The 17604-nt window shown below is 34.3% G+C and overlaps 2 protein-coding genes across 3 annotated transcripts in view; both read left to right on the forward strand.

The window, feature by feature from the left end:
• The window catches only part of LOC135138746 (uncharacterized), a 133637-nt gene that overhangs the window by 17162 nt on the left and 98871 nt on the right, over positions 1-17604 (forward strand). The gene's annotated exons all lie outside the window — the stretch shown is intronic.
• LOC135138737 (uncharacterized) overlaps positions 16033-17604 on the forward strand; it is a 254941-nt gene continuing 253369 nt past the window's right edge. The window contains exon 1 of the mRNA XM_064068725.1: positions 16033-16766. The gene's annotated coding sequence lies outside the window, so the exon portion shown is untranslated. The remainder of the gene's footprint in view (positions 16767-17604) is intronic.

Here is a 17604-nt window from a genome sequence, read left to right on the forward strand (position 1 = left end):
ATTTATTTGACTATACTTTGTAAAACTATTAAATTAATAAAAATAATTATCCAAAGAATTTGATATCATTCTTGATTACCAAATTAATTACATTTCGTGGCCATCTTAGAGCGTTGGTAATTAGGACAGGGCGAGTATATCAATATCATATTCAAAATTATAATTGATGAAATGAAAAATGTACATCTAACATGTGTGTGTGAAATCCGCATTACACGAATTTATTATTACTGTACCCGACAATATAAGAGGGAAAGGGATAGCTTTATTTTTTGAGAAGTTCTAAGTAACGAATTAAATAATTTAATATTTTTATATAATTCATTAATTCATTAGAGCAGGCGGCACTTTTAATACAGCGACCATTTTGGTGGGCTGGTAATTAGAGGTGCAGGTAATTATTGGTGAAAGTTGCCTAATGGCACGCATTTACTATTGGCATGTCATTAAAAAGTCTACATGTCGAAATTAAACTCGACATGTCGAGTTTTTTCTCAACATGTCGAGTTTAATCTCGATATGTTGAGTTTTTTCCAAAAAAAAAATTCACCTGACCATTCTACGCTTCCGTAACAGACAGAGAATTGAAACTAAAAAAAAAATCATGATTACTACTTTCAAGTCCAGGGACAAATGCTTGTTACGAGTATTTCACAAGTTTATTTTGTTGTGTGGACACCCAAAGGAATAAGTATAGAAAAAATTTATAAAGACGGAGAAATATGTAAAAAGATGGTAGATAGACTTGGCAGATTTTACTTTGGCGCATTATTGCCCGAAATAATTGATTCAAGAAAAAAGAGAAACCTGCCTTTGCGAGAGATTTTTTTTAAATAAATAAAATTTGTTTCTATTTTTTTATGTACTTTAATAATTTATTAGGAGTACATTTTTCATCACCAAGACTTGCATATTTTTATTATAAATATATTTTGAAAATGATCTCTCGGCAAATGAAAACATATACGAGCACTTTTTTCGAGTAAACAATGAAGGGAGAAGTTACTGGGCGTAGGACTTTTTTAAAACACCTCCTTTCTGGGATAAGTAGTAGATACACTTAGCTACTTATAGGTGTTAAACAAAAGCTGTATTTTATATATTTTTTATTATTATTATAAATATGTTTATTAGTTGTATTAATTAACAAAACAAAATATACCTATATTAACAATAATATTACAATGAATTTTTAGTAATCATGTGTATTGAATTCAGGATCCTGAGAGGAGTAAAAATATTATAGTACGTAAAAGTTAATTTCCTTAACAATAGATTACTACGGCCGGTCCTGGCGGCTTGTTATAAAACTGAGTTTCTTGCCATAAATTAGAAAAATCAGCCGAAACTCTAACAATCAGCTTATGGTAGAGCAGACGATAAGGGTTTTACCTTGGAAAGTCGCTTCCGTAAATTTTAGTGGCGCTCCTATCGGCGAAGTACTGAACTAACTGCCCAAATTCTGTCGAATTGATACCCATTTTTTTCAATAATTGTTTTTCAATTTTTGTAAAAAACTCTGCTAACCAATAGATCATTAATTTTCGTCTGATATTCCATACATTTCACAAATTCAAAATTTGTTATTATATTTTCTTTTAGTTTTTTAATTTGGCTTTCTACGGTATATTTTTTTTTATTGTTGATGAGCTGCGGATTTTAATGTACGTATCAATCTGAATATTTTTTAAAATTTCAACAAACTGATAAATATTTGGATGTTTCGAGTAAAAAAGCGAATTAAATTTAGCATGGAATGATTCGCACGCGTTTGTTGTTCTACAAAAAGACGAACTACATTCAGCCCAAATTTTTGGGGGGAATCTGGAGTTCTCCGAAATATACATATCTACAAGATAGTCCGCAAAATTTTGTATTTTTGAATTTTGTGGTTGTATTGCAGCAAAATCCAAGGCAAAACAGTCTCCAACAGCAAACGGTTCTAAAAAAAGTAGCCTAAACACATACTGGAGATATTTGCAGATTCTTTGGTGTATTCACAAGTTAATCCAAGCTGTTGTATTTTTCGCTACCTAGAAAATATTACAATATTTTAAGAATCGAAGTATTACTTAGAATTTAAGTATATATTACCTTACCAAGATTTATCTGAGTGAGGTGAAATTTACAGCCTCTTATGTCAATGAGCGGAAAAACTGTTGATGCTGCCTTATAGATATTTTCCTCAAAATCAATATAAATTTTTTTTTGGATAAAACTTATTTGTAATTTTTCGCATTCTTCCTTCACGCATCGGAATGCGTCCATGTACGATTGGTCTTTTTTGTTGGGCAAAAGAAAAAAAATTAGAGGGATGTAGTGTCCGTTTATAAAGCCATGAAGACTAAACATCTGATAAAAAAATTTTGTACAACACTTAAAAGTTCCATCAACATATAGTGTTGAAATACCGCTTAAAAATTTGAGGTTTTCGCTGCACGAAAATGCAAGTAAATGTTTAGTAGGATCATTTCTCAACAAAAATTTCTCTCCTTTGTTGGTTTGTATCTTCATACTATTTAGAGCATCGTGAACGTCACTGATACATTTTGGAATATTGGAAATAACATTTTTTTGACTATTATAAATATTTTTCCGTATTAAATTGTTGTCAGTTTGTGTCAAAGTCCCCACATCACATTTATTTAGCTCTTGATGAAGCATTTTCATAGGTTTTTCACAAATGTCTTCAGCCGCTCGTCTTTTTAAGGAATTGCTGAGTTTCTGTCTGTTTCATTTTGATGTTTCAGTCGCTTCGTGAGTATGTTATGTTCACCACTTTGTTCTATCATTCGAAGCAATCGTCTTGATGTACGATTTACAGCCACGTTTTAGACACTGCCAACGTATAACACTTTGAGCTAACACTTTATGAAAATTATATTTATAATTATTAATTAACAGAACTGTTTTCCCTTTTTCACTAATCATTTCGTCCAAACAGTCCATTTTGTAACAATTATCTTAAGCGCTTGGGCACAAGAAAGTTTAAGAAAAAACTGATATTTTTCGGCCGGAAATTTTGTATTTGTGTTGAATGGGCATTTTCGACCAGTGCAGATAGTAATAAAAGTATAGAAATATTTACTCTCACCGTAACGATTGTTATCCTCTTACTTCAAAGACCCCGCAAATCTGGGAAATACCAGAAAACCCCTTTGTAACTACCTTACCGCCACCACTTTCTAGGCATAGAAATTTGATGACTATGGAATTATATGTTCCTGTAATTCAGACAAACAACACATTTCCTCCGACAGCAGGAAATAACGCATCTGCAGATGATCCCCTCACCGTAGGAGGTACCATAAAATCTACCTTCCTTGCACCATCGGAGCCAATTTACCTACACCCATTTTCGGCAGAGGGTCAAATACCGTCCGCCGGAGCGAACTAGCATGTACCCTTTGGATACTGTAGCATGGGAATAAAAAAAAAAAAATGTTTTTAAGCCTACATAATAAATATTGCACAATTTGCGACACATCAAAGAGCGAAGCGATGGCCTATTTGCAGGAAAAAAGAAAATATTTTTCAGTCTTGAATAACCATGCTACAGTAAAATGTTTATTTTTTAAATTTAATACCACAATCCCTTCTTCTGCACCTGTGGAACGGGTGTTTAGTAGCGGAAACCAAATTCTGAGACCAAGAAGAAATATTTTAGGTAACAATACGTTCGAAATGTTGTTAATTTAAAAAAAATCATTAAACAGTACATAAAAAAATACATAGGTAAACATGTGCAGACTGAGTTAACAGAGAGTAGTCCGCAGAGTTAACATAATATAATTGGTCTTTTTAATAATAAAGAAAACAAAATTCAAAATTTAAGCTTACATAAAAATACAAATTAAATTTAAAAGAATGATAACTTCTGAAGCTAATAAGTTTCATAAGTGTAAATTTGCGTGTTGGTCGTATCGGTTCTTAAAAATGTTAGTGGATTGCGCGTTGATTCGCCAAAGCTTCAAAAAGTATCTTGTATCTGTATCTAGATACTTCTATCTTCCATATATCTGTATCTGTATCTAGATACCTTTAAAAGTATCTGTCCCCAACACTGATGGTACCACAGCAAACTATATTTAATTATTCGAAAGTATTTGATGAACAGTGGCAGAACGATGCTCTGAATGCCAAAATTAACCACAATGGAAACGACGCGTGTAAATACCTGCTAGAACTTATTTCCACATTTCTACACACAATATTTTATAGTGTGGTTCAATAATATTTTGCGAAGAGTACCGGCGCAGAACTTTTTCGATTAACGAGGAATAAAGAATTCTATATGACAAATGTATTGTAATTTAAAACTCGACAGTTCGAACATGCATTACATTTTTGTTATAATTAATCCACTAATCTTTCTGATGCCCTGTAGAATTAATTTGTTATCGTACCTTTGTCAACAAATTAAACACATGCAAGTAATTACCTTATTTATCCAATCATTTTTTTTTAATACATTCCTTGGGTAAATGAGTTAAAAAACAACCGCCAAGTTTATATTAGTCACAACCATCGTAATAAATTTCCGTTTCTAAATTATCGAGTACATCTTGATGAATTCGTTCCAGACACGAATTTTTTCCCACATTCATGTTGCTCACGTCCACCAGAATTCCATTTTTCAACTCTTCCAGCACCTTTCGCGTGTACTCGAAGCTTCCAAAACTTTCCAGTATCTCCACAAAGAGTTTCTTACTTTCTACGTCCAGTGGTCTTTTTTTTAACATATCTGAGACGGAGAATTAAGAAAATAAATCGTGATATTGGATCCATGATAAACTGAAGCTCCTATTTTATACGAAGGATATTCAGAATGTGATGATCGTTGGGATGGGTGTGAATTGCATGCATTACAGGAAAGTTGAATTTTCCCTCATATTGCGTACTAGAAAATTACTTCAATCAAGTTAAAAACTTTTAAATTGGTTCGTTACCTTGGGACTGTGCAAATTTATGTAATCGTCATATATCTGAAGAAATTCACCTATTTTGTCACAAAAATCTACATTCAACTCGATTTTATCGTTTTTAGCACAGAGTTTTAACCATTGGACTCCCCACACGAAGGCAGTGGCATATTCTACAACAGGAGTCTTTCCATTACAAAAATTATAAAACCTTGACCTTACTAGCATGAATTAGTACTCTAAAATCGTTAAAAGTAGGACATTGTTGAATATCTCTATAATAGATTTCTAGTCCTTGTCCGGTGAATAATCTAATACCCAAAGTGATAAAATCATCAATAGCGATGTCCTAAATGAAAACATAAACAATAACATAAATATAAATTTTCATCAATGGTTGTTGATACCTTCCTGATTTTAATAATAATAATAATAATAATAATAATAATAATAATAATAGCGTTTATTGCCCAACAGTTTTTACAAAACCAATTACAGAGCAACAAAATTAATACAAAAGAACAAAATAATTAGCATTCTAAAACGAACAAAATTATACTTATATAAATGTAATAAAAAGAGGGACAAAATTATTATTAGCAGTTGCAGCAATTTCAGTTCAACGATATTAATACAGAAGAACAAAATTATTAGCATTCTTGTGGTGTAGGTAGTTGCATAGGTGTGGGCGCACGCAGTGCAGAGCATGCGCCAGAGTAGGGAAGAGCAATGATGGCCGTCGAATAGAGCGTTAAGTTAGAGAAGTTGTGTTTCTTTATTTGTATATAATCGCGGGTATTAAATAAGGCAAGGAAACTATGGAGTTTTATTTAAGAAACACTACAGTGGCGACGAGGAAAATTATGGACAGATCGGCGTAAGTTAAAGAGAGAGTGAAAAAGTGGTGGCCACGTGGCAGTTAAGCGTTGGAAAAAAAAAAAAAAACAAGATGGGCGGCGAAGATACGAAATCAAGTGAGGCAAGATTTACGAATGTGGGTCATCTGAGGCAGTTTACACTCAATTCAGACTGGAAGATTTTTTATACTCAGTTGACGCAATACTTTGTGGTGAACAACATCACAGACGAAAAAATTCAACAAGCTCTACTGATCAATTGTTGCACCGAAGAATCATACAAGTTGCTGGAGAATCTATGTGTTCCAGAAGATCCAACGAAGAAAACATTCAGGGAGTTGATTACACTGTTCGACAAGCATTTTGTCCCCCCCAAGTTACATTTCCCAGAGAGGTATAAGTTTTATCATGCGGTGCGAGGGCGAGACGAAGAGATAGTCGAGTGGGCGTCCCGAATCCGACATTTGGCGTCGAAGTGCAAGTTCGGGGCGGAACTACAAGTGCTACTGAGAGATCGCTTTATCATGGGGCTTGGCGAAGGAGTTATTTTAGATCGCTTATTGGAGGAAGATGTGAGTAACCTCACGTTGCAGCAAAGTGTCGATATTGCGGCTAGTAAGGAGGCGTCGAGGCACCGTTATGTATTGGACTCAGAAAGGTCCCGGAAGAAGGAAGAGGCGGAAATGTTCCAGTTGTCTCATCAAAAAAGTTGGAGAGAGTCACAAGGCCAGGGAAGAGAGTCACAAAGTTTAAGAAGAGGCAATGGTCGTGTGACAGGAAAGGCGGAATTTGGGGCTACTTCCCAGCTAGCAGCCAAGTCAGGATCGCAGTTATGGTGTAAGGTTTGCGGTAAAAAGGGACACCATGTCAGTAAGTGTCGTTATCAGAATTACATATGTCATATTTGTGGAATTCGAGGTCATTTAGCAGCGGTTTGCTCAAGTTCAAAGAATAATGGAGACGATTTTACAAGGGTTAGATGGGGTGTGTTGTTTTCTCGATGATATTTTGATTACGGGAGAGAATTTTAGCCAGCATGTAGAGCGAGTGCACGCGGTGTTGACTAGATTACAACATTGCGGGTTAACCATTGAATTTTCGAAATGTGCATTTTTCCAAGATAGGGTAACGTATTTAGGATACGTGATTGACAAGACTGGGTTACATCCTTGTGAGGATAAGGTGAGAGATGTCAAGAACACTCCACGACCGCAGAATGTTAAGCAAGTGAAAGCTTTTTTAGGGTTGGTAAATTATTACAATAAATTTATACCTAATAATGCGAGTCTGTTGCACCCATTATATGAATTGCTCAAAAAGGATTCACAGTTTGTGTGGTCGGAGCATTGCGAACGGGCTTTCGTGCAAGTAAAAGAAATATTGACATCAGATCGAGTGTTAGCGCATTATGATGCAACATTGCCAATAGTTTTAACGACTGATGCATCAGAGCATGGGGTTGCAGCTATTATTTCGCATGTAGTAAATAATGTCGAATATCCAATAGCGTTCGCTTCTCGAACGTTATCGTGCGCGCAAAGGAAATACAGTCAGTTAGAGAAGGAGGCTTTAGCAATTATATTCGGTGTTACTAAGTTTCATCAATATCTTTTTGGTCATAAGTTTATTTTACAGACAGATCATAAGCCTTTGGTTACAATTTTTGGCCCTAAACGAGGTTTACCAGTTTTAGCGGCGAATCGTTTACAGCGTTGGGCGTTAATATTAGCGAATTATGAGTACGATATTAGGTTTATCAAGTCAATGGATAATAATGCCGATGCGTTGTCGCGGTTACCAGTAGCAGACGAGTTTACGGAACCAGCTGCTGACTATACTTATTTTAATTATATTTTTTCTAACTCAGACCTACCTATCGACAGTGCTTGTATCGCGTCGGAGACTGTGAAGGACAAGGCATTAAGTAAGGTGTTGAAATATATTCAAAAAGGGTGGCCGAAACGTATAACCAAGGAGTTAAAGGGGTACGAACAGTACAAGAATAATCTCACCGTAGAAGGGAATTGTATTTTGTTTGGTTATAGAGTCGTGATTCCAAAAGCGTTGCGACATAATATTCTTCAGGAGCTACATAGATCCCATATGGGAATTGTGAAAACAAAAAGTTTAGCACGTTCGTACGTGTGGTGGCCTAATATGAGCACTCAAATAGAAAATTTCATTGCAAATTGTCCAAATTGTTTAAAGTTGCGTGAGGCTCCTGGTTTAAGTAAACTAATGCCATGGTCAATTCCAGATTCAGTTTGGGAACGGATACATATAGATTTTTTAGGGCCGATTTTCAATAAACAAATTTTAATTGTGGTGGATGCGTACAGTAAATGGACAGAAGCGTTTGTTATGACAAACATCTCAACTCAAGCAACCATTAATGTTTTGCGAAGTTTGTTTGCGAGGTTTGGGTTTCCCAAAACCATTGTGTCGGATAATGGCAGAGCTTTTACATCGGAAGAATTTGAAAATTTTTTGCGAGTTAATGGTATCCGATTTAAAAGATCAGCTCCATATCACCCCGCTACGAATGGTCAAGCAGAGAATTCTGTTAAAACGGTCAAGAGGGCGTTATACAAATGTTTAAAAGATGACAATCTTGCAAATTTTAATTTAGCGTTAAACAAATTCCTTTTGGATTATAGAAATACGGTTCATTGTATGACTGGTCAATCACCAGCAATGTTAATGTTAGGTAGGAATCTAAGATGTAGACTAGATTTGTTACGACCCGACACCAGGGCCGTAGATGTTGGTAAGGCAGGCTTGCAGCAAACGTGGCGTAAAAAGCAAGCTCAGGCAGTTAAACATTATAAAGGCAAGCGATCCCAACAATTTCAGGTAAATGATACTGTTCTAGCACGTGATTATCGCCACACCAAGCCAGCTTGGTGTGCAGGCAGCATTGTCAAGGTGTTAGGGCCGCGCACCTATTTAGTAGAAATAACGGAAGGTTATGTGTGGAAACGACATATAAATCAGCTGTTAGTCAATAGGGCACTACGGAATGTACAAGATAAGAACGTAGATATTGAGGATAAGAACTATGTAGAGGATAGGAAAATTCTGTTAGATTGTAAGATTGATCAGGACGTGCAGGATAATCAAACAGAGTTGTCAAAAGAAAGCTCTTTAGTCACAAAGCTGAGACGGCGTAGTCAATTGAAACCGCCAGACCGTTTCCGATACTAAGGAGATTTCTTATATTTTTTTAAGGGGAGAGTAGTGTGGTGTAGGTAGTTGCATAGGTGTGGGCGCACGCAGTGCAGAGCATGCGCCAGAGTAGGGAAGAGCAATGATGGCCGTCGAATAGAGCGTTAAGTTAGAGAAGTTGTGTTTCTTTATTTGTATATAATCGCGGGTATTAAATAAGGCAAGGAAACTATGGAGTTTTATTTAAGAAACACTACATAAACCGAACAAAATTTACTCATATAAATGTAATTAAAGGAAGGACAAAAAATAACAAATCATTATAATGTGTAAACAAGGTGAGAAAACAGTGCTAAACATTTAATTTTGCATAACAATGTTGAATGATTAATTTTTTAAATTTTAAATTATTAAACTGGAATATATCAATAATACAGAATTCCTTATTATAAAGTTTGCACATTGTGTATATGGGAGATTTAATGAAGGTATTAGAACGTGGTGTAGAGGTATACGTTAGGGAAATGTTTCTGGAATTTTGGCGAGGTACATGAAAAGATATGTTAGCTAACAATTCAACACAGTCGACATTATAATTTAGAAGTTGATAGAAAAATATGACAATATTTATTTGCCTTTTGATTGTTAAAGGTAACGTACAAACGCTCTATTGAGAAGTTCGTTGTCGATTCCTCGTTCAGGGTAGACACCGTACTTCTTATACCAAAGAAATTTTAAAAATCGTCTTTGAACAGATTGAAGTAAGTTAATTTTTGTGACATAAATTGGGTTCCATATAAGATAACAATATTGAAGGATAGATAAGATGAAAGTGTTATATAACAGTTTTATAATGCTTAAATCAGTGAAATCCCTGCTATTTCTGATAATGAAACCAAGAATAGAAGTTGCTCTGGCAGTAAGTTCGTTTATATGGTAATGAACGGTTAATTCTGAGTCAAAATATATGCCTAGATCTTTAACAACATTGTGGCGGCTTAAGAGTTTATCTTTAATTTTGTAATTGAAGACAACTTGACATTTTTTACGAGTAAATGACACTATTTTACATTTGGCGGCGTTTAATGAAAGTTTATTGTCCAGACACCATTTATTCAGAGAATCAACATCCTCTTGAAGAAAAAGTGCATCACTGATGTTGTTCACAATTCTATATAACTTAGCATCGTCAGCAAACAGTAGGGCGGGACTTTTTACAGTGGCAGGTAAATCATTGATGAAATACAAAAACATTAGTGGTCCAAGATTTGCACACTGTGGAACCCCCGATTTCACATTATATGTCAACGAGCGACAGCCATTGTAATACACAAACTGACATCTGTTAGATAAGTATGATTTAATAAGTTGAAAGATTCTACCTGTTAAACCAAATAACTCAAGTTTTTGTAATAAAATGCCGTGATCGATTGTGTCAAACGCCTTTGAGAAATCAGTGTAAATTACGTCTACCTGCGATTGTTTATCAATAGCATCAGATATAAATTGAGTAATACATGTCAGATTAGTTAAAGTAGATCTTTTATTAATAAAGCCATGTTGTTGGGGCGATATATAGGTTTTTACATGAGAATATAAGGAGGAGTATATAACAATTTCAAAAACTCTTGAAAAATTACTCAAGACAGAAATAGGACGGTAATTATTGACATCTGTGTTGTCACCACTTTTAAACACGGGCGTCACTTTTGAGAGCTTCCATAAAGACGGAAAAGAACCTACTTTCAGTGACAAATTAAAGATTGTTGAAAGGGCTTTTACAAAAACATATTTGCAATCGCGAACCATAAAGCATGGAACTTCATCCGGGCCACTTGTGAACTTTTTAATTTGTTTAAAGCATTCAAAACATCATTTTCAGTTATTGTGCGGATAGTTAATGCGGGGATATCGGACGAACTCGTTTTTGCTTGAAAATTTTGTTGAGACGTTATGTATGATGCTTAGATCATATAATAAATAGATACCAACACGCCGTGTTCTTTCCCTATGAGAGTCTGTGACGACATCCTCCTGTCACACATCTCTCTTGTGTGTAGAGGGATTGCAATGAAGCTATCCTTGCCTGATCACTATTTGAATTTTGTGCGCCTAAATTTTAGGAAGTATGTCTGAACTAACTTCGTACGAAAGATGTTGACAGCTTGATTTTATTAATAATTCACGCAGATATCGAAAGGAATAGTAAATTATTGGGCAGCGATTGTTATCACTTAAAACAGTATCTTTGTTCTAAATTCTAAAATTGTTTTTCTTACAAGAACTCGAAAGAGAGGTTAGAAGAAACATCTGTCAAAAGCGATTTGTTGCGCTGGTGCGGTACAAGAATGGAAGTGAAATAGACATATACAGATGAAATGCATATAACAAAGATGAAGATGTGGTGATCACACAACTATAGCATTATACTACTCCCCTTGACATAGAAAACGACACAGCTTTCAGTTTGAGTATTGGTATCTATTTATTATATGATCTAAGGTATGATGACTGGAAGTAAGTTGCAAAAGCGTCAAATATTTTTCCGCTCGAAGTTATGGTATCATTTTCGAATGTCATTCTACCCGGAATTCTTGATTCACCTTTCCTGGACTTAATGTAGGACCAGAATCTCTTTGGATCTTTGGTTATGTTATTTTGCGTTACCTCAATATACTTTTTATGCGAAAGGCAATATCTTTTTTGACATATTTACGATATTCTTTGAATTTGTCTAGATAAAATTCATTTTTGGTTTGTTTATACTTATTATGATAATATGTTTTTAGTCTAAGTTTACTTATAATATCAAAGTGGAACCAAAGGGGATACGTTGTTTTTTGTTTAGAAGTGAAGTTATAACGTGGAACGTGCTTATCAAGAGTACTATAGAGCACATTGTAAAACTGTTCCACTGAATCATCAACATTTTTGCATTTGTCTAAAAATGACCAATCAATATCAAACAGATCGCGATAAAGCGTTTGAAAGTTAGCTTTCTTAAAGTTATAAGTCCAAAATTTGCTGTAATCATTAGTAAAATTAAGAAAAGTGTTAAACGATTCAACAGAAATTAACAGAGCAGGGTGGTGGCTGTCTTCAGGGATAATAGAATCATTATCATGACTGATTTTACAATTTACATTAGCAAATATAAGGTCATGTAATCTACCAGAAGATTTTTTCATATTTTTGTATTGTGTCAAGTTCAAGAATCTGCAAAAGTTATTAATTGTATTCATTACATTATTATTTATGTCCATGTTAAAGAATGGTATATTAAAATCACCCAAAATTATTAAATCATTGCTGCCTGAATTGTAGTGCTCTTCAAAGAAATTGCAAAATATAGACAAGTGATTTACAAATGGTGTTTTAGAGAAATAAGCTACTATGATACAAAGTGGTTTGGTCTTAAAGTTAAATTTACAACCAATTACTTCAATTGAAGTGATGTTATCGCGAAGATACGATAAGTTTTGTAATTCCGCCTGTAACTTGTTATTTACTGCTAAAAGAACACCTCCACCTCTAGAAATACCCAGTTGCCTAAAGTTACGGTTACATCTGAAGGTAGTGTAGATTTGGGGACATAATATTTCGGAGTTGGAGATTGAGTCACACAGCCAAGTTTCACTAATACAAATAATGTCAAATGTGGAGTCACTTGTAGCATTATAAAAGTCCTGGGTCCTATTGCGAATACTTACTACGAGCATTCTGATAATAAATCAGTAAAGAGCCATTGGGCTTTAAGCGTTTAAATTTGACTTAACTATTTGCGGAACATCCTGTATGAACTTGATTCCAATATTATCCTCTCCGTTATTTATACGTTGACGCAAATCATTTTTGACTGACTGTAGGTACGATAATTGTAGTGGGGTTCTTGTCTATGGATACACCGACGTTTTTAAGTTGTCGATCATTCTGGATTTGAGCAGTCTTTGTACGAACGGTTTGTAAAATTTTTTTAGCTTGCTGTACTTTGATGGGCCGAGGACGACTTCTATTGACATCATATTTCCCTAAACGGAAACAATCAAGATCCGTAACTGTAGCATCGCCAGTTATTTCAAGAAACGCCAAAAAGTCAGTGACGAGGGTTCGATCTTTAATTTTTCTCTCAGATGCGGGCGTATGCTGGGGTAGTTTATCGAAGCCGTAAAATATTAGATTTGATTTTCTGAGCTGACGTTCGTTTACTTCTCGAATGATATCTTCAAGTCCAATGTCGGACGGCGTTTTTTATGACAACTGGTTTTTTAAAGATTCAACTGTAGCTGATAGCTTATCAATTACTTCCTTTAGATGGGGAATTATGTCACAACAATCACACTTGTTATTAGAAACAGAAGCTGAGGTAGACTTGGAGCACTTTGGGCACTCCCAAAAAAAGCTAGGAGTAGACCTTATCAGGTCAAGTTGATTTTTTGTAATATCAACACATCTGATGTGATAGTATGCCGCACAAATTGCACATTTTATACTCTGCACAGTAGGGGTTATCACATTCTCACACTTGACACAAAGAGCCGGCATTTTCGAAAATAATATCTGATAAACACGGAGCACAACGAAACACGTCCGTTCGGTTGACTGCTACCTTGTTTTTTTGCATAGAAGAGTATATTTTTCATTATTAGAAACATTTTATATTCTGTGGCATGTACCGTTAGCGGAATTCCATAGACCATATGGGCAGAAGGAAGTCCTTTGCGAAGTATCGTTTCGTCCAGAATATCGTCTAGTCTGGAAAAAGTACATAGAATAAAGTAGGTAATTAAGGTAAACTTACATAATAAGCATATCGTATAATCCACTTTCAATATCATTAAACATTTTAAATTCGTCTTGGGGACACTTTACCCAAACATTACAAGCACCAAACAGTCGTTTGAAAATGTTCCGATCTACGCAATCAATAGATACAGACAAAATTTTGCTTTTGTCGCTATATTACCCCTTCGCCTGTGATCTGCATTTCGTCTATGTTTTACTTTTTAACCTGTCCAGGTGTGTCCAGTATTCATAGAAAATCTGACTTTTATAAAAATTTATATTTTGCTTCTATAATTCCGATTATTTTTCTTTATTATACGTACGAACATACTAAACACACAAATAACTGCCTTAATTGTCTTTCGTGTCTACTTATAAAAATCCTTGACCAGTAAATCTAATACTAGTCGTTATAAACAAGTAATGGCCCATTTATCGTTCTCCAATTACGTCAGCAAAAATGAAGAAAGCGGCAGCGACTATAGTTTTGATTTTGCTGTGTAGCTGCTATTCCATGAAATTACGTCAACTTCGTAATTTAAATTTATCACGAACTTCTTTAACTTAATTTTACAGCAACAACTTTCGACTATTTATCCCTAGGGATTAAAAATTTGCTACTATGGGTACCGGTCGAGGTTGCAGGACAGAAGAACTGTTGAGAATAGAAATAGATTGCGTAGAGGAACCGTCCTTGTTATCAGCGTACTTGACACTAAGACACAAAAGTCGTCACGATTTAACATTGTTAATGAGCAAAAGAAGTCGATCCGTTTTCTGGAACTGTACAAGAAATACGCCAGACTGAGGCCTGAAAATGTGCCGCACAAAGAGTTATTTATAAATAACAGAGGGAATAAGTGCATCAAACAACCCATTGGAAAAATAATCTTCTCAAAGTTTTGTCGAATTTTTGAAACTACCAGATTCTACGCTGCGTACAGGGCACTGTTTTTGTCGGTGCTCTGCGACATTTTTAGTGAAAGCTGGTGTTAAACGTTTATAAAAATGTTTCGTTGTGTTTATTCTTTTTTGATAACAATTAACAAGAAGTTAATCGGTATGAGAAGAATATTCCATAGGTGAATAAAATATGTGTCCAATAATACAACCATTGTGACTGTTGACGACTGGAGCTTTTTCCAGCCGTGTTTTTTTTTCTTACTAATCAACACAAAATTGACAATTAGCAGAACACAATTGACGTAGGACGAAAATCAAAAGAAAAAAACTATTTTATGATGGACTTCTTTGTATACATACCTACATCCTTCCTCTGTCTTCAGATATTGTGAAGATTTGTATTGTGTTTATTAATTTATTTATTTACTTATCTATATAGCGAAAACAATTGTTATATCATGTAATGTTTTTGTTTAACTTCCGTTTCTCTCTCAACCGTCAAAAGCACTAATAAATTTTCCACAAAATTGTGGCAAATTTCCGGCGATTACTTTTTTTTTATAATTAAAAATTTGAGAAGATGTACAAAAAGTTTTAGCATGTAAAGTATTATTTTGCCATTTGACTGCCAATTTTATTTTCTCTTTCTGTACTGCATTAAATATAATTGAATTGCGAAACCAATTCTTAGCAAATAGATATCTAATATCTTATCTGCTACGACGCAAATGGAAACAACTAGATAAATATGAATTACTACTTAAATAAGAAAAAATGTTGTGATTTAATTGTAAAATTTTCAAGCAAGACGTCAATCAACACTTCATATTTGTCGATACCTTAAATCTAGCTTTTAAAATCTTTACTTGTAGTAACTAACCAAAAAGCAATGAATTTAAAATGTAAATTATGTACAAACTTTTTGCACTTTTTGCAATTAGCATGTGGGTGACGTGTTTATTGATTTATTACCAGGCTTAAACAAAAAACTAAAAGAGACTCACTCTCATTTTAAGCATGCAAGTACATTAAGCTATGCTTCATAATCATCCGATGGTGTTTCGTCCACAAACATCTGAAGTTTGTACACCATAGTTATCAGTAACAACAAAAATTAATTTTACTTCCTCTTGTCTTGTTAAAGCTCGTTTACTGTCGTCTGAACTAACTCGGTAAATTAGCCTTTACACGCACCCTGCCTGTAAAGCGTTACCGTGGCAGCTTTACAGGCACCTTGCCTGTAAAACGTTATCATGACAGCACCGGAATCAAAGACACATTCGCTGCGTCGGCCTTTTTCTTAATCTCACTAATACTGTGCTAATACTAACGTTAAAATCACCTTCAAACTCTTCATCTTCATCGAATTCCACAATTAACAGAGCTCAGAAACAAAATTAAACTATTTAAATTATTAATCGAATTTACAAATTGACAGTCCCGTTATTTTCAAACAATTCAATTTTCCATAGTTACCGGAGCAAACTATGAAAAATAAGTACAATTTCTATGACTGTAATTTCAAGTAAAATTTCTACAGATGCCAAAGTTGTTCATTTTCAGGATTTTCAGCAAGAGGAAGTAAAACGTTGTACGCGGCTCGCTTGCAACTAGCCTTTACTGGGGCTCACCGGATTACAGGGCTCGCTCCTACGTCGCTCGCCCTGCAAACATTCCGGCTAGCCCGTAAAGGCTAATTTACTAAGCTTGCCACGTAAATAACTATAAGAAGATCACCCCGCCGTAAACTACGTGTACATATTATTACTTGATCTCTTGCTTGCTTTGTTTTATTTTAATTTATTGCTAGTTGCTTTAATAAATCTAAATCTACGTACGAAACATATTTATACATTATAAGCTATGAACCGTGGAGAAAACATTAAATTAGCCATTTATCAGATTTTGCTTTTTTTCATAACTTGGAAAGTCTTGCTCTTGATAACACCAACTTATCAGATATGCTAACCCCACCTGTAGAAAATAGTATATAAGGAACAACATTAAAAAGTTGGTGATAATTGTAATACGGATGATTTAAAAGTTTACCGTAATAAAGGAATACTTTAATTGTAAACATATTTTATAAAAGTTTTTTGTGATTATAAATTTCAAAAATAAGTGAACTTCCTGACGGGTAAGTTGAAAATTACAGTTAGCAATTACCATGTACGCGTATTTTTTATTTTTTATAATAATCATTAAAGAATTTATTATAACAATATGTACAGTACAACACTTCAGACCTAAAACGTACATTTCTACCTCGGGTAGATCTCCAAATTTGTGTTCTAATGGTCCTTCTTATAAATAAAGAGCGAATTTGAGACTAAAAAACAAAAATAAGCGATAACAATTGTGGATTTAGAGACGAAAATGGCAAAATAGGTGCTTTAGGCAAGTTTTAGGAAAAACAAATTTTACGCAACGTCTGGTTTTCTTTGAGATCTATAATATGGAAATTTGGTGTGGATGTATAGTTAAACATGGCGACTTGATAACAATATCTTTTCTTTTTTATCACTTTCGGTTTCACACACAAGACCGCCTATTTTTTTTTTTTTTGTTTTAATATAACACCCAGATTTTTTTAACATTTTCTGATGTAGAATAAAAAACTAATTTCAGAAATTATCAACATATTTATTTCTACTTATTCAAAAAAATTGAAAAAAAATTGGTCGAAAGTTGTTTCGATAGAACCTCCCTCGCTCCTGAAGTACAATAAAACATATCCGGCGTTTCCGATGATAAATAAATATTGTAATATCCAAAGCAAATTTTAGAAAAAAAACTTTTCAAATAACGAAGCTATTCGACCGTTCGCAGACTTTATACTAACCCTATATTTATTTTGTTATTGCACATAATCAGCGATTCTAATTCTATATAGTTAAATTTGCATAACAAATTAGATGTTTTTCAAAATTTTCTGCAGAAAAATGTTTCCTATTGTCTGCTAAGACGTTTTTTGT

Source organism: Zophobas morio, unplaced genomic scaffold (genome assembly GCF_036711695.1).
Source record: "Zophobas morio isolate AGI-343-1 ecotype UQ-CSIRO unplaced genomic scaffold, CSIRO_AGI_Zmor_V1 ptg000030l, whole genome shotgun sequence".
Taxonomy (NCBI): Eukaryota; Metazoa; Arthropoda; class Insecta; order Coleoptera; family Tenebrionidae; genus Zophobas; species Zophobas morio.